Source organism: Corvus kubaryi, unplaced genomic scaffold, assembly GCF_017639235.1.
Source record: "Corvus kubaryi isolate FWS band 111438036 unplaced genomic scaffold, C.kubaryi_AGA036_p1.0 69, whole genome shotgun sequence".
Lineage (NCBI taxonomy): Eukaryota > Metazoa > Chordata > Aves > Passeriformes > Corvidae > Corvus > Corvus kubaryi.
Window position 1 is genome coordinate 212230 of NW_024582057.1, and position 26244 is coordinate 238473.

At 39.9% G+C, this 26244-nt stretch overlaps 1 long non-coding RNA gene across 17 annotated transcripts in view; it reads left to right on the forward strand.

Annotated features, from left to right (window-relative positions):
• The first annotated feature begins 8827 nt into the window (after positions 1-8827).
• The window catches only part of LOC121674611, a 119860-nt gene continuing 102443 nt past the window's right edge, over positions 8828-26244 (forward strand). For 6 of the 17 annotated variants that reach the window (XR_006019704.1, XR_006019702.1, XR_006019717.1 and 3 more), the window contains exon 1: positions 8831-8930. This is a non-coding gene — a long non-coding RNA (uncharacterized LOC121674611). Of the gene's footprint in view, positions 8931-26244 lie in introns of all 17 variants that reach the window. The other 11 variants (XR_006019710.1, XR_006019708.1, XR_006019714.1 and 8 more) reach the window with 4 other exon arrangements.

Consider the following 26244-nt stretch of genomic DNA (forward strand, 5'->3'; position numbering starts at 1 on the left):
TACTCATTTTCAAGGGTAAAAATGCACGTCAGCAAGGCTTAGTTCCAAACTGCTCATCTTTCATAGCCAGCACCTCTTCTGCCTTCAGCTTTTCTGCTTCCCTCATCCTTGTTTCCTGACTCAAAATCAGTTCACCCTTTTTTGAGGTGTTAGGAATGAGAGCTACTGTTAATTCTTCCTTCTTGAGCACCTATGAGTTGAGTTGCTGTGAAGAACGCGAACTATCCAGTGAAGAATGCTGGAAGCACTTGCCAGCATGGGTGGTATAAAAGAGGAAAAGCTGGGATGAGATCCAGAGACTATATGTTGGGAGGATTTTGAAAATTATGCTCTGTGGAGAGAGGTGGCAGATGGCAATCCTTCACCCTCATGCATTTTCACTCTTCAACCACCTTGCTTTTGTTCACAATGATGAAACCTGAGTGGTATCCTGACTCCTATTTTCCTTCCAATGAGCACCTTATGAACCTTGTTGTGTGAACCAAGTGGGCCTTGTTTGTTGTGAGGACTTGGGCACTTGACTCTGTCTGCTGCCTTTTCATGTTTGGCAGTTGACCTACTGCCAAAGGCCTGATGAAAGACTTGGGGGGGGGGGGGGGGATATTAACAAGTGATTTGCAGTGGTCTGAAAAGTAACCTTGTGGGACTCAAAGTTGTAGTTTTCCAAGGTCTTCCTGGATATTACAAAATGATTTCCCCAGCTTATCAGTGCACCTTCCTTACCAAAGTAATCACGTCTGCTTTAATAAATACTGTTTTAGTTTGAAAGTTTAAGGTTTTAATATGAAATCTGAAGAACTTTTGGTCCCTTCAGTATAGTGTCTTTTTGTTTATTTCTTTTCTCTCTTGACAAGAAGTATTTTTGACATGCTGCCCCTCTTACTAAAGTTTCCAGTAGTAGAAGCTAGTCAATATGGACAAGTACAATGTTTTCCTGAAGAAATCAAGTCACAGCTTTTTCTCTAATACATTTTGAGAAAAAGAAAGGCGACAAAAAATTGTTCTTCTAGTTGGAAACTTTATAGTGGCATCCTAATGGGCCAAAGGAAATCAAAGTAATATTTGTGTTTACTTGTATGAGTTTTTTCAAGAAATAATATGATTTAGTGCTCTTTTCTGTTCAACAAGTAAGTATCATTCTGTCTGCACATTGGGACAACAAATGCATTTTATGCTACATTTCAGTCTAAGGGAAATTGGGGAAAGTGAACAATTTTGCCTTGAGAGGTATGAAATGCCACTGTAGCAAGCCTCATACTTAGAGCTGTAAGATGGGGTAGTTAATCTCAAGGTTGTTTTCAGGAGAACTACAGACTTCTCATGTGAAGTGTTTTTCTTTGGTTTCCTGCTTTTACTTCACTTTTTCTTGCTTTATTGTCTCTTGTTTTTCCTGTCACATATGCTCATTGTCCCCTGTATAAAAATGAGTCTTGCCATCAAGCTGCAGTCCTCAAGAGTCAAAAAAATGCGTGGGAGGAGAAAAGAGCCCATGTGTATGTCTGACTGCATGTGCAAGGAATGAGAAAGTGACATTTTTATGATTTCTTTTCAGACCAAGACAGTCTGCACATTAGTAAGAGCTGGGGCACTAAATATTTCCCTCCATGTTGGAAAACCAGGAGATGAAGGCTCAGTGCTCTGTGTAGGCAAATGTACCAGTTATTGGTTGATCTGTGATGTGGGGAGCAATTCCAGCCTCTTGGATCCTGGAACACTGGGAACCCTCTGTGATGCTTCTGTTCTGCCACATCACTTTCAGCAGTTCACCCCATCTCCACATTAAGGTTAGAGATTAGTTCTGGGGATTTGCCACTTACTATGGGAAGCAATAACTGTAAACATATCATATGCTCCAAATTTTATATGCTTTAAAAAGAAGTAGGCTGCTGGAGTGGGTGTTGCTCTGTCCTTCTTCCAGCTCCCACAAGGGAACTTTCCTCTCTGCATAGGTGAGGCTCTGCAACTCACAGTGGGTGGAAGAACTTGCTAGGAAGACCTCAGGGGTGGGAAAAATTTTGTTACAAGCAAATTGCTTCATATGCAGCTTAGAAACATCTTTTAGTAAGTAATAAAGGCCTCTGACAAGAGGGAAACAGAAGAACCTTCTTAAAGGATATGGTTTTAAGCTAATTACCTGCCAGTTGGTTTGACCATTGACAAGGAGGTGTGCCATGCCCCTGGTGTCTCCTTCCCCTTAGGCAGGTCCACATAACTTCCACAATGTATTGTGGCTCCTTCCTTGTCAGGTGGGGGAATAGTGGGATCCTGTGTTACACCGTGGAGCCTGGATGTTGGGCAATGTCCCACAGAACAACTGTCCTGAGACTGTAATGACTTTCTGATTCATGATTTCCCTAACCATGATTTCCCTATTTTGAAAATTACACTCCCAAAACTGAACACAGACCATGGCTGCTTTGAATTTTTTTTTTTTTTTTTTTGTTCTCATTTATTCACTTATTTAGGTGGGGTTTAAACTTTAAACGAGACTTAGGACTCACTGACCCAAAGCAGTTTCCAGACTTTTGTTGCTAGAAATGTTAAATCTCTTGTGTTGTATTTCTTGCTTAGTTGTGTGCTGAAATATTACTTAATATTTGCATTGTTTTTTGTTAATAAAAGAGTTCTTGGTATTGTAATCATGGTAGGGATTAACTAGAAACCTTTATCCTAAATTATTCTTTTATCTATTTGAATTTATAATGACCATAGTTGTTTTAATGACTCAAGCATGTGGTCTGCCTCTGGGTCTGCGATTTCATTGTGCTCAACATCAGAGTGAATGGTACCTATAAAAGATGCTATATGTGCCTCTGGAAGAGGTGGTAAACGCATGGAAAATGCGTAGAGATGTCTCTTCATATTGGAAATACATGTAAACATGTTTTCTTGTTTTTTCCTTGATTCTGTAAGAGTAAAGCCATATGTTATCCATTTTCTGCCTCCTACAAATTAATTAGAGCATGACAGTGTTTCCTGACTAATGAGGCAAACACTCTCATTTAGGGTCTTATGTGGAAAGGTTTCTATCACTGTACATATTTTTACATGGCAGCAATAGCAGTTGCTACAGTGTGATCAATAGAAGAAGCTGCATTAAGATCAGCAAGTAATGCACAGTTCCAAACACACCTAACTGAGCATTAGAGGTTTTGTAAACACAAACTCACTCACCTGGTGGTGCATTTCTGTTGTTACTGGAATGAGTTGTGGTGTTGGGTTTTGGGGTTTTTTTGTTTGTTTTGTTTGTGGTTTGTTTTTTGGTTGGTTTGTTTGTTTTAAATGAGGAATCTTAATGTGTTTCTCTCTTCTACTTTCTGTCCAGGATCTATTAAATACAGATTGCTCTGAGGGGCAACCCTGAGGTACAGAGACTTAAGACATTCAGGATGTGGGTTAAAAGGATTGCAGAATATTTCCTGCCTTTACTACCTGCCTTTTTTCACAGTCTTGAGCTTCTCGGGAAGGGATGCTTTTGTCTTACTTTCATAAATGGAGATCAGCTGCCATGGCCCTAGAGTTGGGAGCATGGGGATGTTGTCAGTTGTGGTAGACTAATATTGTTTGGTTTGCAAAGGCCACACTGCAGAAACTGCTTCATGCTTCCCTTATGGAAGGTAGTGACACATTATGCATTTTCAGAGGACATGTGGTGTATTTTGTTAGGGTTTTTTTCTTTCTTTCCACAACACTACGCAGTAGTTCGGCCTGGGACAGTAGCCTTGGGAAAATGACTTTGTTTTCCTCTTACATTAGCAAAATTTTCTTTTTAAATGTCTCTGTGAAATATTCTGTTTGTGCTTTTATGGTTGTACCTGTGGGACAGTGCATTGTTGCTCTCTGTGTTGTGAGCCAGCATAGGTGCTAACACCTTCTAGTTCCAAAGCACAGTGTTCCATGGAAATGGCCTCAAGGTGCACCACATCCTACACCTCTGAATTGTAGGGGGTCCAAGACAGTTGGTTAATACTAGAGCATCACTTCCTCCAAGGTCAAGATTTCTTGATTCCTTACTCATAGGGATGCACAAAGAGGGTAGAAAACCTGCATGTCTTAGCAAGGAGATCATGGCAAAGGAAGTTTACAAAATGTGGAAAAGAGGCAAACCACTTAGGAGAAACACAGGGCTGTTATCAGAGTATGCAGGGATGTGACAAGGACAATAAGAAGAGCTCCTTTAAGTACATTAGTAGCAAAAGGAAGGCTAGGTTAAATGAGAACCTCCTGCTGAATGAGGTGAGTGCCCTGGTGACAAAGGAGATAGGGAAGACAGAGTTACTGAATGCCTTCTTTGCTTCAGTCTTTACTGGTAAGGCCAGCCCTTGTGAATCCCAGACCCTGGAGGGAAGGGAGAAAGCCTGGGAGAAAGGAAGACCTTCCCTTGGTTGAGGAGAATCAGGTTAGAGGTCATTTAGGCTGACCTGACAACCACAAATCTATGGGTCCAGATGTGACACACCCACAAATACATAAGCCCTGATGGGATGCAACCATGAGTGCTGAGGGGATAGCAGATGTTATTGCTAAGCCGCTCTTTATCATCTTTGAAAGGTCATGGAGTACTGAAGAGGTGCCTGAGGACTGGAGAAAAGCCAGTGTTACTCCAGTCTTCAAATAGCAAGAAGGAGGACTCAGGAAACTAGTCAGTCAGCCTTGCCTTCATTATGGTGAGGAAAGGTGATGGAGCAACTCATTATGGATGTCATCTCTAAACATGTAGAGGAAAAGGTTTTCAAGAGCAGTCAGCATGGATTCACCAGGGGAAGTGTTTCTGTTCTAAGATGGAATGACTGGCTGGGTAGGTGGGGGAGAGCAGTGGGTGTTGTCTACCTTGACTTCAACAAGGCTTTCCACACTCCTGTAACATCCTCATAGATGAGCTCAGGAAATGTGGGCTGGGTTAATGGACAGTGAGGTGGATTGAGAACTGGCAGAATAGCAGAGCTCAGAGCATTGTGAGCAGAGGTCCTGATGTTGAAAAACTGGGAGGAATGTCTGACACACCAGAGTGCTGTGCTCCCATTCAGTGAGACCTGGACAGGCTGGAAAATTGGGAGGTGAGAAATCAAATTAAGTTCAACAAGGGCAAGTACAGGGTCCTGCACCTGAGGGAGGAATAACCCCAGGTGCCATGACCGGCACCTGTTGGAAAATAGCTCTGTGGAAAAGGACCTAGGGGTCCTTGTGGACAACAAGCTGTTCCTGAGTCAGCAGTGCCCTGGTGGCCAAGAAAACCAATGGTACCCTGGTGTACATTAGGAAGAGCACTGCCAGCAGGAGGGAGGTGATCCTGCTCCCCTACTTAGCCCCAGAGAGGCCGCGTCTGGAGTTCTTTGTCCAGTTCTGGGCTTTCCAGTTCAGGGAAGAGAAGAAACTACTGAAGCAGGTCCAGCAGAAGGCTGTAAATATGGATGAAGGACTGGAGCATCTCTCTTATGAGGAAAGGCTGAGGGAGCTGGGCCAGTTTGCCTGGAGAAGAGATGACCAAAAGGGGATCTTATCAGTGCTTACAAATATCTTAAGGGTGGGTTTCAAGACGATGGGATCAGGCTCTTTCCAGTGGTGCTTGGTGACAGCACAAGGGGCAATGGGCACAAACTGAAACCCACTTTCTGATGAGAGTGACAGAGTCTGGAACAGGCTGCCTGGAGAGGTGGATTCTCCTTCTCTGGAGATATTAAAAACCCACCTGGATGTGAAGCTGCTTTAACAGGGGGGTGGAGTAGATGATCTCCAAAGGTCTCTTCCAACCTCAACCATTCCGTGTTTCCATGATCACACTCAGTTAGCCAACACAGTCTTTCAGCTGGCTCTGTTTTTACAGTGTGTCTGGCAGTACCCCAGCTTGCCTCATCCAATTTAGGATGATAGCTTTTGACATTTGTCTTTCAAAAACCACAGTGATCTCTTCAGATAGTCTGTTCTTTTTTTTCTATGCTCTTGGCTTGTGTTTCTCTCTGTGACTTTTCCAGATGTCTCTTTCATATCTCCGATTTAGAAGTTCTTTACAGCTACCCTCTTAACATATTAAAAGGGAATAAACCCATCTATATAACAGAAAGGTTACATTTAATGCTGCTGACAGGTGTACATGTACTTGCTTTCTCCTCCAGCCTATCTTACCTGGCGTCCCCAATCACCACTGTGTGACACTGCCTCTTAGGACAAACCCTGACTGTGTTCCCTGAGAGCTTTGATTAACAAAAGAATAATCCATGGAGAAGCGTGCAAAGTGGTCCAGTGAGAGAATCACTTGGTGCTGTGTTTCTAGTGTTGCTGCCACAGAGCTTCCTTATGGAGAGTGAGAAATGCATCACAGAGGCTTTTGGCTGACTGAAAACCTTTTCACCTGATGGCAGTGAAAAGTCCTGGGCTTTGATGTGCCATTTGGCTCAGATCTGTCAAATAAAAATATAGTCTGGGAGGGTGTCTGTATCCCTTTCTGCTACAACAAGTGGAATGCAACTTCCACAGAGGTCTCATCCTTTTCTGCACTCTGGGAGATTAGGATTGTCAAATTGAACAGAAGACTCATAAACTAGTAGAGAATACAGTTAATTGGGAAGATTTATAGGCTTGTTAGCTGGAATGTTTCTTAATTTAAAATGTCATGTATTCCCTGAAGGGAGACATTACTTCTAGTTGAAGCCTTAATTGGAGTGGGCTAATTTTCAGTGCTGGGACTACTAGTACTACTGAAAAAAATCCTTTAATCTTGAACAGAAAGAGAGCTATTTAAATTTCACAAGCTGTAAAAGTGTCAGGAACACTGTTTTTAACTTTCTCTCCTGAGGCCACAGAGGAGACTAAAAGCTGAACAGCAGCACTGGGCAGTCGTGAGAAGGTGTTTTCTTCAAATGGTTTTGCTTAGACCTGACTTGGAAATGTCACAACTTTTCTTTTCCCCCTTCACTTACACTGTGATGCTCATAGTCTCATACTGAAATAACTTCAAATAACTTGATAGGTTGCAGTTCTAATGCTTACAGGCTGGGTAAAATTGAGATATCCTTCTGAAAATGGAATTGTCCACTTGTATGAAGAATAATCACCAGTATTATTTTTTTTTTTATGTTTTCAGGTATCACCAAGGGTCAATGTCTGTAGCCAGGTCATGTCAAGGGAAGTGCCTTATGTGATTTTAATGCTCTGCATTTGTTGGGATGGTATAATGTACTCTTGTCTCCTACTTCTTCCAATAAATTTTTAGATTCCTATGTTATTTAACTTGTTTTAGGCCCTTGTTCCTATCTGCTCTATTAGCAGTATTTTTGATGTGTAAATAGATGTATGATCCTGAAGTGGAGAGTCTAAAGTAGAAGTGTAGGTGCAACGTGAAAAAAAGAAAAAGAGGAACAATTGTTGCCCATTTTGCAGAGATTTTCAGCTGCAAAAACCATCTAAAGCCATATGGTTCCATTTTAGATAGTCCTGTAAAGAGCAGGGCGTTGGGCTCTGATCCTTATGGGTCCCTTCAAACTCAAGAGATCCTGTGACTGTGTGCTCAGGTGGAGTGTATGCTTCCCTGTGCCCCTCCAGATTTTGGGGGATTGGTGTGTGGGGTTTTTTTGGGTTTTGTAGTGCTTTGTTCTGGATGCGCATTATGAGTTGTCACTGAATTGCCCCAATGAATGGCTCTCCCATGAGAATGAGTAGCCATTGGATATTATTTCTCTTTCCTTTCTCCAGGAATAAATTCTTGCTAATTGGCTGGGATTTCTTACTCTCACCAGCATGGAAGGACACTAGTTTCTTTGTTTACTTCTTTGTAACACTAATTAAGCAATGAGAAACATCTTTGGAGGTCTGTGCATGAGAATGTAAGGCGACAGAAGATGTTCTGTCAAGAATCATAATCCTAAAAAATCACTTTATTGGACCTTCCTATGACTGGAAGTGCCAGACCTGTGCTCCAGTCGTGCTAGCAGCTGCTGCCTGCCCAAAATGAGGGACCCAGGGAAACTGTGACAAGCAGGGATCACCAGGGATGCAAAGGAGGATCTTGGATGGGAGCAAGGCAGAGAGTGGTGATGTAAGATTTCCATGGCAACAAGGTGTCTGACTATGGGTCATCTGTGACTCCAGTGCAGAAATAACTCCTCAGGCCTTCTGTAAATAAGTAAGTGCCTGGAGCTTGATCCTTCACTGGTATAGGTTCAGACTTGTGTGGTTGCTTTTGATACATGACTCATGCTGTGAACATATAGCTTGTGGAAAAAGAAAAAATAACTTACAGTCCCCTGCTGCTTTTTTAATGTTTTTAGAAAGCCTGTCTCTTTTTAATGGAGATTAATTTTTTTTAAATATAAATGTAGATTCCTGAAAATAAATAATTTGTAACATAACAGTTTGGTTTATGAGATCTGCTGTGTCTGTTATGAAAATCTTCCATAACTTATAGTTCATAAGAGCAAAGGTAGAAGCATCTCAAATCCAATGTTTTTGATTCAAAAATTTTGTCTTCTGGAGAACATTCCCAAACTCAAATCCTATTTTGCATCATGTGTGATGCTTTAAAAAAATCCTGGACTCCACTCTTAGAATTAGAATGAATGTGTTTGAGCTAACTCCTGTGTTTTGAAATAAAGCTAGAAAAATTACTATAAAGTGGTCCTGACAGTCAAACCAAGAATAAAGCTGTAAGTATCTGATAAAAAATAAAATGTCAGAGGGAAGACAGAGGGAAGACAGAAAGGAAAAAATCCTATCTAGTTCTCTTTTCTGTGCTAGGATTCAATGTAGCTTTTAACTAACTTGTGATACCATCTTTTCATGGCAAATGTTTTCTAGGGTTCCCAGTGTCATAAATAGTATCCATTAGCATCATCCCTTTGGTTTCCTTAGCAACTGAGACAATCAATTCAATGATAGTTTCATCGGCACAGAAAAGCACCAGCTACCAGAGTTATGGACAGAAGCACAAAAAGCAGGTAGGCTGGAATCTTTTTGTCTGCAGACAAGCTTTATTTCTTTCTCTCCTTCTTTCTATTTTATGAGTTGCAAGCCTTAAATCACAAATTAAGCACAAATCTCTTCAAACTGTGCTGTGCTTATGCATCAGCGATGGTTGATGCTGACTCTAAGGGATTCTCAAATCCACTCAGCCCAGCTGCGAGAAGCTTAATATTTTAGCTTCACAGCCTGAAAACCTTCTTCTTTTTCATATTTTGGATTGGGTGTGAATATATAATCTTCTTTTTTTGAGTATTAATTAGAAACGTTAAACATCAGGGTCATGCTGGGACTTGTTTCAGTGGGTAGAGGAAAGGGGCCTGGTTGCTGCTGCTGCTGCTTTCTACATTCCTTTCCATTACAAAGGGGTAACATGCAGTTTGTGTTTTCTGTCACTCAGATCCACTCTGAAGAAGAAATTCAGAAAGCAAGTAGGAGTTGCAAAAGGCTAAGGTTCATATATTGCTCTGCAGATTTCACTTGTGAAGGAAGATGATATGGCTGGGAGGTCTATTCCTGTTAAATGTCTATTATATATATCTTTTATTTTCTAGAGTAGCTTCTTTAATGTCCTGCTGGAGCTTCAGTCCAACTCTGTATGATTCTGTCTGCAGAAAGGCTTTCTTCTTTCAGTTTGCACTGCATTGTCACTACTAAAACATCAGTAGGGAGGAAAGTAGTGCTATGATAGTGAGTTATTAGAAAAGCTCTATACTATTTACAGAAAAGTTTTTTTTTTTTTTCTCTTCATTTAATTTTTCTTCATTTCTTCAGAGGGGGACAACTGGATATATTCTGAAGGAATACAGCATGTACGATGAAAACATCACTGTGTCAGCTGGTACTCCCAAAACACAGACAGAAGTGTTGTTTTGTTACTTTTGTTCATTTAGATACTTAAAAAATTATTAAAAACAAAGTTAATATCAAGCCTCTTGAAGTAGCTGCAGAAGGTCCCTTAGGTTCCTGTGGGGACTTCCCAAGCTAACCAGAGAACATAAAAATTTATTAAACAATAAATTCACTGCATGATTTACTTAGTTCTGATGACTGCTGCTCCTGAACTCCAACAGTTTCTATATCAGTCCTACCAATCCCTAAGCCCACCACCATGAGTAAGATTTCTTGCAGGTTTCTGAGTTCAGTGTTGGAAAAAATCAGGTGGACGAGTCAGGCTTGCTCACTGTCATGAGTACTGGGAATAGTGCTCACCCCCTGAAGTAACAGGACACTGTAGGATGACTCACTGGCTTTTTTGGGATTCTGCTTTCCCCCAGATGCTTTGTGATTCAGTTCCTATAGGAGCTGTGACAAGTTCAGACTGATGGCCACAGAGAACTATATCCCAACTTAACTGAGACCATGAATTTTTTTAGAATGTAAGAATGTCTTCATAGTTACACTAATGGAGGTATTGGAAGCTGTTCAACAGTCGTCCAGCACCATTACCTTAGTTCTAGTGGAACTTCAGTGTGGCACTTTTCTGTCGGGACTCCTGTAAGGATGTAAGCTCATTTGATCTGAGGTGGAGGAGGAAAAAGGCATGGCCTCTTAGGCATTTTAGAGCTGTTGCTCGATATCTCATGTGAGTGCTGACATTTGTCATCTGTTTTGGTTTCACCCTGGTATGCAATGTGTATGCAGATTTTTTTTTCCCCTCCCTGAGTATAACAGACCAACTAATTTGCATCCAGTTGGATGCGTATACATCACCTGTCATGACCATGTGTCCCTCTTGTGACTGTGTAAGCATCTTTCCCACACACACCTTCTTTTTTTCTTCCTCCTCCACTTTGCTTTTAACCACCTTGATGTTTTCGGCAGAACTCAGCACAACAGATCTGAGTTCACTCCTTTCTACTGGACATCACTGGGATGAGCAGCAGTTGCTCAGGGAATTGCACGTTATGGATTTGATGTTTGTATGTTTAATGAACATGTTAACTGCAATTGCCAACATGTTAATAGTGTGAATGCTTGGCTGACAAGCACAGGTATCCCCCGACTAATTGCCATGCCCAGAATTAGATTTTTGCTTTTGCAAAATTGCAGGAGGCATTTGCAGATTTGAAACTTAAAACTGTTGTTCTCTACTCAGTTCACAGGGTTTGGTGAATGGTGTGGAGAGAATGCAATTTTGACGCTAAACTAACTGGGCTACGAACACAGCATTTTAGATATGTGGGACCATTTGGAAATTTGTTCATGGACAAACTGCCATATACTTGAAAGACCCCAGATAATAATTGGTTGAGTCACTTTGTGAACAATCTCTCAGAATTAAGGGAAACTGCCAAAACCTAATAATTATTTTGAGATGAGATGTACTTATTTCCATGATCTTTAACCAAAGCAGGGTAGCCACCACTGACACTTTGGGTTTCTGCACTGTCTCTCTTCCATGGTGACAGGAAAGTGCAGTTTACAGACAGTTGATGCAACAAGGTAATATTGATGAAAGCAATCAATATGTTTTCACTAGACATATAGACACCATGATGATGGTACAATTCAGTGGTTGCTCCTAACAAATAGTTAGATATTAATTAAAACAGGTCTTGACCTTCAGTGAAATCCATATGCTCAATTAATACTTTTTAATTGCTAATGCAAGTAGAGGGTGAAAGTGTGAGCAGCATAACAGCAAGTGACTCATTCCCTATTGACCAAGTGACATGGGACTGTGCGTGTATATCTTTGTGAAAATAAAGGCTGCAGAAAGAACTTAAAACCAAATTAATTCTGCTAATATTTTTTTTTTTTTCTGTTAGAGAAGTGGCTTATGAGTCAACTATCACAATACTCAGGACTTCTGATAATTAGGACAAACCACACGTTAAGGGAGTTCTTCTGTGTTCAGATACCTAGTGGCCTGGAAAAGAATTCAAAGGATCCAAGCAGAAATGAAGTTTAAGGACCTTCAGGGCAGGAAAAAGAGGAGATTTTCCAGAAATGGTTGTGAAAACATCCAGGATAGGTTCAAATGGGATGGCCCCAAGTCAAAAGCACTTTTGGAAAGCAGGAGGAAAAATTTCTGTTTGAGAATCATTTGAACTCTCTTTGACTTTCATCAATTAAGCTTGAAAATATCTTCTCTGTAGAAGCTTTGTATAATATTTATTTTCCTTATATTATAAATATTTATTATACAAAAAATACATAACATATAAAGTCGGGACATATGCAATAAGCTGATCATATCAAGGGATTTATTTTCCCTTTTTCAGATGATTTTCCCTCAAGGAAACAAAGTGCAATAATCTTATTACCACATAAATGTTACTGAGACTATGTTAGGTGTGCAAGAGCTACAAGAACTGAAAATAATTTCAAAGTGAAATCCTGTGGATACAAATATGCAGCTAGCAAGAATTTCTCTTGCTTCTTTCCAGTCCCATGAGATATTTTTCTCTCTCATGGATGATATTAGCAGAGTTCTATAAGCTGTGAACACCTGCGACCTTGCAGAGCTTTGTTTATAGTACAGTAGGAAAATATTTTGACAATGGGTGTTTTAGGATTTTAGCCAATCACCCCAAGGGGTGGCTGATCCTTTGACCAATTACACTATGAAGAAAAAAGTCTATAAAAGAGTTGTAAAATAATTAAATAAAGGAATCTTGCTGCACAATTCCTGCCTCTTGGATCTCTCTTCTTCTCCCTACCACTGCGTGACACTGTGATAAAATGTTTACCCAGCAAATTAATCTGCAAGCATAGTTACATTTGCTGTAACTATAATGCTGTGTATTTAAGAAATAACCCACAGCACCAAGAGATTTTATTGGCCTTTCAGAAACAGAGGAATGTTGATATTAGGTTTCATGGCTTGTTCCACTCCACTAGCCTTTGTAAGCTACTTTGTATGTCACTACTTGTGTCAACCACCGGAGTATAGATTTGGTATTAAAACAACATCAGCCTAAGTGCTTTGAGCAGTCATCCTTATCATGAGAGAATCTGTTAACTATCCTGTGAAATGGACTTGTTGGAAGCAAACAGCCTGGAAGAGGGAATAAATTACTTGCCTGCCATCAGCCCTCCTTTGACAGTGTACTCAGATTGAATTCTAGTCTGGCAAAGTGTGATAGAAATTTACAGCTTGCTCATGTAAAAGTGTTCACAGCCACAGTGGAGAAGAGTGGCTGTGAACAGGAAACAGTGGCTGTGGTGAAGAAGAGCAGAGCAATGATCCTGCAAACAGCTCTTTTCTTGTAAGGCATCTCCCATTTTCATCAATAAAACATTTTTATTAAAAAAACTGAAAAAAGTGAGGTGGATTTAAAAATAACAAGAAACAACCCCTTTTTCTCCCCTACTAGGAAGACATTACCCAGTAAAAATGGGAGTCATTGCATTCCTACTCTTAAGAGCCTGAAACATGTTCTGCTGCCAGGTGAATGAGCTGTGCTCAGGTACCAGCAGAAATATCTTGTTTTTCCTGGGCTCTCCAGGAGTGGCTGTCTTGTAGTAAGAGAGTAACTTGCTGGGATGTGTCTGCTTTTAGCTTTCATGGCTTCCTTTCTAGTCATCCTGTGCCTGAGTAAAGATTTCCATATACCACCCTGATGTGCTAGGGGAAGGAGCAACTTTTCAGATCTGCTGCCTCCCTCTTCACTGTAGAACATGGTATCTGACACTTTTGCAAGCACAGAGAAAACAAAGCCAGGACAGTCCCTTGTTTCAACTTGTCTTGCTGTCAAAATGGCTTTTAAAATACCTTGTCAATTAATCTCACTGAAACTACTAGTGAAGGTTCTGCTAACTCTTTCCTTGCAGCTCTGTTTGTTAATTCATTTCCAATTTGGAGATAGGTTAGTAGAAGTGGCAGTGGCAAATTGCCCTCCTATCACTGCAACAGAAGAGGTAAAATTGGGTGATGCCCCATATACTGCAAGCTAGGTAGTCTTCTGCTAAAGAGAAAATGGGATACTTTAAATGAGTATTTTGTCCCTTGAAATCTGCATGCCATATTAATAAGGCCATTTCACTGTATCTATACACCACCAGTTGGAGTTGGTTACTCAGCACCTATTTGACTGGCAGGAACTGAGCTGGGAGACTTTCCTTATATAATATTGGTAAAAAGATTAAATTGGTGAAGCATTCAGGCTACTAATCCAATACTTAGTCATTGCAAGATTCATCTGTTTTGGTTTCAGAGACCCTGGTTTTCTATGATACTGCTGAATTTATCATTCAGCTTAGTTCCATTTTCATTCACCTTCAGCCCTCAGTGAAATATCATTGCCCACCTACAGGTTCATTTGACAGCATGGAACAGCAAAAGGATCCCTTTTCAGAGTAAGTATTTTAATTTTGGGTTGCTAATAACCATAGCACAGTCATTATGTGGTGATGTGGAAGTGCCTGTGGTTTCAGCAAGCCACAGAAACCATCAGTGTTTTATAAGTTTAACAGAGTGCTAACCTTTACACAGGAATTTCCTGCTCCTTTCTTAGAACATGATTTCAAAGAAGACAGGTACTTATATTTAGAAATAGCCTGAGAATGAAATGTTCTTGCTTGGGCTGTATCAGGGTTCATTCATGCTTGTGAACATCAGGGACTTGCTTTGCAGAGTAAGTTGAATGAAATGAGGCATTTTCCAACAGAGGTTCCTAGCAGTCCTTTCTGAAATAAATGGAGTAGCTGATGGCTCTCAGAGCCACTATTGGTGAGATACAGTGTGTTTTAGCTAATGTAAGGATGGGGTTTGCCTTTGTTTTCTACCACAAATTATCTCACACTAAAGTATTTTGTCAAGAAATACTTTACAAGTATCACGAACACTGTTTAATCTCCCCACCTTTCCAAAGAAGCTTGTATTTGTTGTGGCTGTAAAGACTGGCAATTGAACCGGCTGATGTACATAGATAATTTTTGGCTAGTAGGAGAAACTTGTTTTTATCGACCATTCTTCATTAGCTGTTTCCCCAACAGAACCTAAGATGTGTCCACCTGGAAACTTTCTCTGAGGGTAATATGCACTTTAAGAAGAAAGAACTGTTAGACACCTCTCAGCAATTGCCTTTTATAGTGTTTAATTAATTCTCCAACCTCAAGTCAATATCATATGTTTTTCAAGAGTGTTAAACCTTACGTTGCAAGCAGTTGCATAAGTGCACCCCTTGAATGACAACATCTGTTGCCCTTTGTTTTGTTGCCTGTACATCTGTGGCACCCAAGAGGCAAAGGTGTCTCCTCAGGGCTATCTGACAATGCCCTGTCACAGGCATGCACAAACATGACACCCTCGCTGTGCATTTCCTCATGGCATTAGACACAACACCAGAGCATGAAGAATGAGGACACTTCTGATAAGATAAAATAAGATTTTCTTCTTTTTTGTAAGAGATGTGGGAGATCATGTGTACTCTTAACTCCTAGTATATTCTCGATAGATAACTTTATATTATTTCTGTAAAACCTAGAAAACTCGGTTCCTAAAGGCTCCGATTCCACTGTACCACAAATTTGAGTTATAGTTGGCTTCCTGTAGTTCCTGCAGGTATTACCTCTATTCGTGCATTCAACATCAAGTTTGTAGCCAGGAAAGCAAAACAAGAAAGAATACAACGTTGGTTGTATAGGAAGTGCTTTAGTGTATGGGAGGGCCAAACCATATCCTTCCTGTTGGATAAAACTGTATTCCAATGTGAATCTCTCTCCCCCCTGGAAGTTGAGATTAACAGGATTGATCTCTTTTGTGAAGTACCTTAATATCTATCAGTGAAAGAAATAGGATAACACACAGGCTGCTACAAAACTTTGGAGTGAAATTGTGCCTCAAATTAGGAGTGTTTCTATTGCCTTACTTCCCTAAATGTATCAGTTCTGAGGCATAAGCATCTTTAAAGGAGTAGATATGATAGATCATTAATTGCAAAATTGAATTTCACTGTTCCAAACTTATTTTTCCATTAGCTCAAGCACCTAGTAAACACTCAAAATGTGTTCTTGAACAAATGAGTTCTTGGAAATTTTCATGTTGTAGTTAATGCACTTGTACTTTATTTCAGAAAGGAGCAGCAAATTGCATCTCCTGAGGCTAAGCAAAAAGCCAAAAAAAAGCCAAAACAACCCCCTTTAATTGTTTGTTTGGGGTTGGGTTTTGGTCTTTTTTCATGATGTAAAAAATGGCCCTAAATATCCTTTAGGAACATTTTTACTTTGTGTCAGAATAAACACAATCTTAATCTCCTATATATTTTTGGGATTTTGTTTTTATTTATTTGTGGGTTTCCTGTCTGTGGTTGGGATTTTTTTGGTTTGGTTTTTTTAAATTTTTTTTAAGCACACAAGTATTGAAGTAAATGATGTATCAATACACAGAAATTGGAATTTTAAATACTAGGTAATCATAAACAAATGATAAGAAAGGGGAGTCCTCCTGTTTCCATCAGAAATCTTGGCTGATCTAAACCCTTATTTTTTTAGAGATGTTAGATATATTAAGTCCACTCATAACGTTATCTCTGTGAATTGTATCTGTTGAAATCATGTACAGGTGAACAGTCTTTTGGCAAGTATAGCTACAGAGAAACGTGGTTAGAGTAGCTGGGAGTTACGAATCTTTTCTACTAGAGATGTTAGGGACAAAAAAAAAAGAATCAGATTAAACATGTTTATAATAAGCCTTTCATCAGTGCTTTTATAAAGCTGCCGCAAACATGGTGAGTGTGACACAAAATCACAGCCATTTCAGATTGTTTGTGCAGGAGCTCTGAACAAATGTAAACCTGAAATGGCCATGGATGTTTAGGAAACCAACAAATTGACCTGAAAGTGTTGCTTCTATGTAACATTTAAATACATTAGACTTAAATTAATTGTCTTGCAAATAAAGATATTCAAGTAGATTTTGTAATTGCTCCGATAGGGTCTATGCTCTGTTGTATGAAGATCCCATTCAAAAGAGTCTTATTCAAAGGAAGAACAGAACTTGGGAGAGGAGGGTGACCCTGCCTATGGGAAAGGCAGCAAAATGGGAATCTACCATGGATATGTATTCAGGGCTAATTAGAGGTTAATTAATGTAGATGGATGACTTGTTTTTGTTTTGTGTGTTAAAGATGCACAAATACTGACTTACGTATTATTGCAACATTAGAGTTTTGGGTAGTGTTGCTGATCTGTTTTTCCTTATCAAGGTAATTATTACGTTAAGAATACGTCTTAACCAATTTCCTAGAGAAGTGTTACAGCGGGGATTACTGCAACAAGCATATTTCAAACCAGGAGTCCCGTGGAAATGAAGTATATATGGACAGATTCGTGGTAGATGTTTCAGAGATGTTTATTTCTCCAGCCGCATGGCCGGGGCTCAGCTCAGGAACTCCGCAGTCACGGGACCCGAGGGTCCTTGGCCACCCCGGGGAACCCAAACCAACCAATGGAAATGAATCTGAGCAGGGGCAGGGAAACCCTGTGTCTCCCCCCCAGGGCCCATCTCCCAGGGCTCCATGGCAGGGGAGGGACCCCAACAGAAAAGATTTGATCTGCAAATGATATTTGGAAAATATATAAATTCTGATCCCCTTAATGAGATTTGTTTAGCTCCGTTCAGTCTTTCTGTATTCCATCAGGCTCTATTTCAATGCAGTATTTTAATATATAATGGCTAACCCCCCCTACTTCAGATAAATAAGTCCAGAAGATTGCCTCAGCTGATCACAATCTGAACTGAACTTTAATCATTCAATGCCTGATAAAGCTTGACAGTATGTTGGAAAGTTTGTCTTTGAGTTTTCATGTTATTACTTAGTAAAGTGTTCAATTCTCTTTGCTGCTAAGCACTGGTAATGGTAGAAGACTTGAAGTTAAGAAACTTCTCCAATTATTTTTGGAGCATTCTGGGTCCATTATAAATAGAGGATATAAGATTGTTAGATTCATTATAGCATAATATCTTTTCCCATCAGAATCCCTGGAAAATAGGATAGTTCTGGCAGTGCACATCTTGCACTGAGAAACTGTCAGGATATAGAAAATGATTGTTTGGAAATTGGTACCTAATTTTAAAAAATGTAATATTTTTGCCCTAGGCAATCGTAATAGTATCTCCAGGAACCAGATTTTTTTCTTAACCATTTTATTTCCCTTTTCTTTTTCTACTTTGGTGTTTTCTGGAAGTGCTGCTTTAGACAGAGTTCTCAGTCATAAACAAATTGCTGGTTTTAATGTATTTTTGCTATTTAGGTTTCCAAAAGAGATTCATTTTTTGTCAAGACCCCAAGTATTCTCCCTGTCTCAGAGGGCTTGCATGCTAGATTTTTTAATTAGTTTTGGTTTTGTTTGCTTGGTTTTTGGGTTTTTTTTTAGAGTTTTTTGAGAGTCTGGAGAAGAGAGAGTAATTTCATTAAGTTCTCTCTTCAGATGCATCAGGGAAAAAGAGAGAATCTTATAATGTTGCCCAGTAAAATGGGATCTGGATGTTCTAACTCACTTTGAACCATTAACTAGCAGTAATTTGATGAGGATCAGTTACCATAAACAGACTTTAGGATTTTCTTATTTATCTTTTCTTTGGATGGTATCTTTTCAAAGATATTAGCTACCACTGATGTCTATTAAATGTACCCAGCTGTCCCAGTCATTTGGCCCCATCTTAATCTATGGCCATCATTACACTCACAAAAGCATAATTAATTTTAGTCACTGTCTTTATAGGATAACTGATAAAAAATTCTCATGCCCATTTACTAAATGGCAGCACAAACACAGCAGTATAAATGTAGTAGCAGCATAAAGATAGTGATAACTGTGATGTGTGGGAGACCCTGAATGGGTAGAGGATGCCACTGAAAAGGGGTATCTTGGCTTAAATTGGGTCTCTGTGTGTTTAGTTCACAACATTGTGGCTCTTGGTTTACTTTCTGGATTATGAATGCCTTATTAGGTAGAACTTGTTAATCTTTTCTATTCAAATGTCTCTGGGTTGTTTTCGGTTTTTTTCTGTTTTTTTTTTGTTTTTTTGGGGGGGTTCTGTTGTTTTTTGTTTGTTTGTTTGTTTGTTTGTTTTGTGTGTGTGTGGTTGTTTTGCTTTGGTTTTTTTTAGAACCATTTTTTCCTTGGGAGGTAATCTTCCAAAGATTTTTCCCTTTCCAGCTAGAAGGGTAAAAGTGTTATGGGCTGGGGTGCTACTCTCAGTAAGTATTTTTAGGCTTCTGTCATGGAAACAATTATTCAAAACCAGAATTTCACTGAAGAAATTCAGATAGAATATTTTATTTACTAACCCAGATTTTCATTGGTCTAACTTTTTCGGTGTTAAAGTAGGAAACAGGGAAAAAAAGAGAAGCCAGAGTTTGAGAACCAGCAATGATAGTGCAAATCATCCTTGGTAACTTATTTTTATTGTGCTGAGAACAATCTGTTCAGTTATCAGCATCAGGGTGGCTGTGACCTGTCATGAAAGTAAAATTGGTACTGCTGATAGGACACCTCTGTACTTCAGAGTTAGAGACATGCACATCTTGGTGCTGAGCATCTACTGGTCTGCTTCTGTGACCTGAGCTAGAAATTCTGCCCCCTGCTCTGCTGGATCCTATAGACCAACTTGCTCCCAGAGCATTCCTAAAGACAGGGCTTCGTGGTGCACCAAAATTAATTCAGCATCTAAATGCAATTAAAAAAAAACATAAAGTGGTTTCTTGTGTTTGTTTACACCAAACTGGCTGCAGTAAGCCTGCTAATCCAGAGAAAACTTAGATTTGTATGCATGAGCAGTATCTGCCATTTAGCTTCCAGCCTGTAGAAAGGAGATAATGAGAATCTGTGGCCAGGGGGGAGGATGGGAGAGCAAGGCCCCTTTTCATGGCTTATTGCTACTAGACTGTCAGGTAGAGGTAAAATTGCAGCTTGACTTCTTATCTTGGTGCTTTCTCTGTCCTCTGTCTCTTAGCAGCTCTGACACATAGTGCTCCAAGAAGGTCACAAATTGAAGAACTGGCCTTGGAGAAGGGCTTTGTTGTTTGGGTTTTTTTTTTTTTTTTTTTTTATTATTATTTTGACAATGTCAATCTTATTCTCATATGATTCTTGCATGATTTAGGGGTGTGTATCAGAACAGTATGATAAAGTACAGGCTGTGGGACTACTAGATGGTTGTCTTCCTGGTAGCAAACTTTGTCAGGGAGAGTTCCAATACACATGTGGATATGTTGTGGTTTAGGAATGGTATTCCCTAATTTAGTGTTCCCACTGAAACCATTCCGAATTACACATCACTCTCTCACTCCCCACTTCCTCTCCCTCCTGTCTCTGGAGAGGAGAATTGGAGGCACCAAAGGGAAAAATCACAAGTTGTGATAAGAACAATTTACTGGAAACAGCAGTGAGATAAGAAAATGAACAGGAACAGCAACAATATTAATGGCCAAAGTGTATAAAATGCAAATGCTTACGACAGTACCATGCAGAGCCAGACAATTCCTGATTGCTTCCACGTACCCCCACCTGTGTTCCCAGAAAATGATGTGAGGTGATATTGAAAACCACTGGTTCTTAGCCATGCACCTTCCTGGCTACTGCAAAAACTAATTGTCCTGGCTGGAACCAGGACAGGATGATATTAGTTTTCTGTAAATAGATACATAAGCTTGCCTGATCTACTAGGTTGTCTGAAATTGTCATATCTAGTGTCACTTAAGACCAGGGTTACACTAGAAAAGGTTGGCTAGTAGACCTCTGTTCACAGACTCATAGAATATTCTGAGTTGGAAGGGACCTGTAAGGATCAGCAAGTCCAACTCTTACATGAATGGCCCACATGGAGATCAAACCTGTGATCTTGGTGTTATTAGCACCATGCTCTGACCAACTGAGCCGATCTCAGGGTCACCTTTCTCCTTACCAACCCAAACCATTATGTGATTCTATGATTCTGTAACACAACTTGGAGTCAGGAAACTCTGGGCTTCTCTCTGCTCTTAACCAGAGCTTAATGTCTTAAAAAATCTGCTTCCACTATTCCCTGGTGGGAATAGCTCAGAAACCTTTCACAGAAATGCTCTGCAGTGGGGTGGCTGAGTAGTGAACCCCACACTCAGCAATGACCAGCCCCTCACTTCGGGGAGATGGAGAAGCTGACTTAGCTTCTTTTATGGTTCAACCAGTAAAAACCTTTTGGTATGTGCAGTACTCCCCTTGAATGTGAATACAGAGGCTATGTTATTTATGCTCACAAGCAGGGAAGGGAACTCTATCAGCTGCAATGCCAAGATCTGTAATTGTTCTGTATCCCTGAGAGTATCCCAAGAGCAATGCTAAGGAATTTATGGTCCTGATCTGGGAGCTTGCCTTTCTTTTTGCAACAGCTGTTTGCTTTCCTCACCTGCACAAGAACTGTAGGTGTGCAGAGAAAGTTGCGACTAGAGCTGTGCAAATTAGAGAAAGAAAAGGGGGAGATGTCTAAAGAGGGGAGTAAAAATCTTAACCCCCCTCCCCACCTTCTCCTCAGATTTTCCTTGAATTGTTTGTTTTTCTCATTGTCTTCAGTCAGAATGGAAAAAAGACCCCAGTTACAGGAAGAACTGGGGATTTCTAGGCATTTTATACCAGCTGAGCTCATGATGCTGTTTTAATAGCCTGTTGGAGATGACTCAGCCAGCTCAGACTGTGTAAAATCATCAATTATTTATTTCTCAGTTTTGTGCATTGCTGGTCTTTGGAGATCATTAATGTCTGGATAAAAAATTACTGGAGAGAGGTGGTGCCTTGCTCTCTTGCAACATCACTAAAATTTTCAAATAAAGGCTGTAAACAAGGGTGCTCCTCTAGAGCAATTGCAACCTGAGCATTTAAGGGACGATTCCTAATTTACTATTCTGTGTTCTTTCTCTCTGCTTACCTAGCCAAACAGCAATGCTTGCTGTCGCAGTTGAAAAGACCTAAATTCATCCACATGTAAATTTTTGTGTTGCGCATTACGGTGGCTTGGTTTCCTTAATAATTCTTCCCCGCTGTTGCACAAAATCATGTTACTCAGCTATGACTCACTGGATTTCTGTTCACGTGTCATTTTGCTATTAGAACTTAACTGAGATAAAATGGAGCATTCTCTCTCCTATGCTCTGGTCTAGGCACTGTTGTGATTTGCAGTTTTTAAGAGATGATTTTTTTTTCTATTTTGGTAGAGATTTAGCAGTTGCAGCTGTGATGTGTTTGAGCATAGGTTTGTAAAGGTGTTACACTTTTATTTAGCTAACTAAGGGAGTTGCAGAAACCAGTACTGTGTTTTCTGGGTGCAGAGAGTCCTTCTACGACATCCTCAAAAGCCACAATGTAGATGTTAGTAGGTGCAGAGAGTCTTCTTTTGCTGAGAAAATTCATTTAAGCCTAGATCCTCTAAAGTGGATGCAGGAAGTGTGTGTAACACCTGTTCTTGTGTTCTTATCTGCAGCTCTTTTTCTATGTACTTTTGCTTTTAACAGAGCATCTTGTGTAAATACAGGTAGAAATTTGATTTTAGTCTAATTAAATGGGGAGCAATCTCCTTAGTGATACCCAGTCTGTGTCAGATCTTGGCACTACAGCTAGGTCTTCAGAAACATCATCTGCAGTCCTTCACAGAACTGTTTTAACATTAGTTCTCGTACTCCTACCAAAGATTTTAGTTTGTCTTTGTCAATAAAACTTATATTGTAGCAGTCAAATATACAACAGTACCCAAAAATTATTCTCTTGGTTTCAGGATGGTACAGAGTCTAAAGCTAAGCTTCAGTAATATTACCATATGGAACAAAAGGCAAATAAATAAAAAAAGAAAGCTAAATTGGGGATCTGGCTTATTTTTTACTATATCCAAGATGAGTAGTAGATAACTCAGCCATCAGGCTGTATTTTATTAATTTTGACACTGTATTTGGGACCGATTTCAGTTATTATGTAGCATTAAAATGATACTTTGCATATGCTGCTTGTGGGTGTTTGTAGCAAAGAAGCTGTTTAGAGGATTTTATAGTACCCTGAGACTGAGAGATGTCTAAATAGTGGAACGTGACTGATGGATTTGAAATGTGACGATATCTGAGCTGTAAATTGGTAATGCTAATGCCTGGAATGATTTCTCACGTACGCTTACAGTCTGCTCCTAAAGGGAGAAGGCTCTTTTCTCTCCAGCAACTTTATAGCTTCAGTCAGGCTTTGCCAGGGGCCCATCTTGGTATTGTCCTAGGTTAGTGAATGTTATGAGGGATTTCAGCCTTACCTCTGAATTTTCACATTGGGAGCTTGACTTTCCAAATTTCATCTTGGGTACTGTGAGGCTTTTTCACATAGAGTAAATCTCACTGTTCACCACCCCCCTTCCCCTCCTCCCTTAACTTCCACTACTGAACCTAAAAGCAAATAACATTTGGCAGAAGCTGAAAGACAGTAATAAAAACTTATGATCCTAAAATGAATGGAGTGACTTGTGAAAGTTAGAACAACAATGTCAGAGCAAGAGGAGGTACTTACTTTCTGTGTGTGTGCTTTTTTCCCAAGCCTCTGCAGTGACAAAAGCTCATCAAAATGTGCATAACCAAGCACTTCCAATGAATCATCAAATGCCATGAAATGTCATAGTAAAAAATTATTCTTGGGACACTTGCTGAAAACATTATGCCTACTGATTTCTACGGGTAGGCATGTGGCAAGACAGAAACATGAAGTGGAACTGCAGAAAATGGACTCCCACCTTGTGTGACTTCTGCTTCCCCTCACATCTTCCAAAGCATTACTATCTACCATGAAGAAGGTTGTGTTGTCAAACTAACTTGTTCTTTCACTCTGCATCACTGACTATCCAGGAAGGTAGAGAAGGATCCCAGAGCTGGTCCTCTTAAACTGATTTGTAGGGAGAAGTTGAGCATTAATACATTTACACTGATGTAAGATTGATGTTTTGTGTCATGGTCCAGATGCCTAAGTTATTGCTGATAAGTCACATAAGGATCACTTATTAGCAAAGCAAAATATTTCTGCAGTGACTTACAAAAAGCTCCCTGTCATTACTTGCCATAATGCTCCCAAAGACCTACTCAAAACCAATGTAATTTCAGCAGAATACACCATGTATGTGATTTCAAGGACTCTCCATGTTACATTTTGCTTGACTATAAATAAGACTTATTGCACAATTCAGTATTTGTTTTCCTCTTATTAGAAAAACAAATCCTCAACCCTAAAGGTAACCTAGCCAGAAGGTCAAGGATCAGGAACATTAAGGAAGAACCTAGAGGGAACCAACTATAATGATACTCTGTTGGTCCAGCATGTGCAAAATTGATTTTCATGTGTCTTTGCTGCTGGTATCCTTCATCTTGTTCTCCTTATCCTTTTTCCCTTAAAGTGTTCCTCAGAGACCTGGGTACTTGTGCAGTGGCACATTTTCCATGATCTCCAATGTCGTCAAGCTTTTTGCAGTGCTATGTATTTAAAGGATGCAGTTTTCCATCAGCGCTGTAGTGTGGCAAAGAAACAGGGCTGTGAAGGGAGAGTGGAAACCATGAGAGTGGAAAGCAGAGTGACATTTTTCATTTTCATCATGTTTGACTGCTGCTTCATACTTCATAAATACGATTACCAATGATGGTATTTCTAGCTAATCCAAGCTGCTTTGGGGGGAATTCTGCATCACAGTTGCTCTTCTCCAAGTTTTCCCACCTCAGACAATCAGCAAATGAGTAATATACCATTCAGAGGGAAGATGAAGGTACCTTGTACTTTTCTAAATCTGACACCCTTATAAATGTAAAGCAACACCTGTGCGTTCAAAGAAACCATACACAACCCCCAAATGTTTCTGAAATCCAGACCATATATATAAATGCCCAAGTAAAATGGCTTTGCCTTCAGTGTCCAAACCTCCCTGTATCTGTGCTCTGTCTGATCATTAGTGCCTGACCCTGCTGCCTGAGGCAGATGCTGTCAGAGGAGCTGACTGGGCAGCCTGGAGCCTGGTGGAGAGTGGCTGCATTTTATCTTCTCTGCATTGCCTCTTGCTTCAGCTGCTGCAGCATTTCAAAAGGGCAGGCTTAATGAGCTGTAAGGGGGGGAGGGGGTGATATTCAGACAAATCTTGATAATATGCTTTGATTAATTCAAGAGCTGAAGGTAGCTGAAAAACCTTTTTCTTTTTCTTAAATCCAGGGTATTGCCTTATTGTCTTACATTGCCTTTAATAGCACACTGTATGTAAACACCTTCCAGTAGTGCACAAAGGAAAATTATTAACAAGGATTACATCTTTTCACTAACTTGAAATATATATTAGGCTTTCATGTAAAATCTTGTTTTCCTTCCCTCAGAGTGGGTATAAAAAACAAACAAGCAAACCCCCGTCATAAACCAGTCAATTTCCCATTATAATCAGTTTGGGAATTGGGTACTTTCCTGAGGTTTATAAGCTCAAAGGGAATTCAATTTGCCAAGTATTTTTTTCCACATAATATTAAAAAGTATATTAATCACCCTCACCAAAATCCAGTAGGAAATTAACTATTACCTTTCATTTTCTATTTCCTGTTCCATCCTCCATTATTATTTCTTGCTTATTTCTTTGAAGTGTTGAGGTACACTCTTCTCTCCTTTCAGTGGGCCAAATCCATAGAAGAATGGGAAAAAATGAGCCCACCTTTCTCTTGTGAAATTATACTCATTTATTTTTTACCCTTGGATAACTTCTTTTTAAGCTTTGTCAGACACAGAAGTGCTCTTACTCCTCTTGTACTGTGTGAGTGGACCCAAATGTTTCTGGACCTATGTGTCCAAGCCTTGTTTATGGGGCCAATGTTTTTAGTGGTTTTTTTTTTGTTTGTTTGTTTTGTTTGGGGGTGGCTGGGTGTCTATTTGTTACTCTTGGGTGGTGGGCACTACACCTCTGCTTCCAGTAGTAATTGTAAAGCAGAAGATGCCTCCTGCAATCTGAATGTCACCACAGTGGCCTTCATTTATTTTCCTATTGCTCGTTTTTTTTCCCTCACTTCTGCTGGATTTTTTTTGGCTTAACCTACTGGTCTTTGTGGTGCTGCTTCAGTCAGCAGCTTTTTACAATCTGAGCAAGTCTTCCATTTTTTCTTTAAAAAACTTAATATTATGTAGATTAAAAAGAAAGCTGCAAAGATCTATCTTAAGGTACTTATAAGCTGTGGAGCCATGTGATGTCAGCTTGCACACACTGGCCAATTGGCAAGCTGCTGATTTTTGTCTCTGTGCAGTCGTTGCCTTCTAAGCAATTATTGCCAATATAAATACTGACCCTTGCTGCTCTCATTCTGCATGACCATGTATAATTCTTTTTTGGCT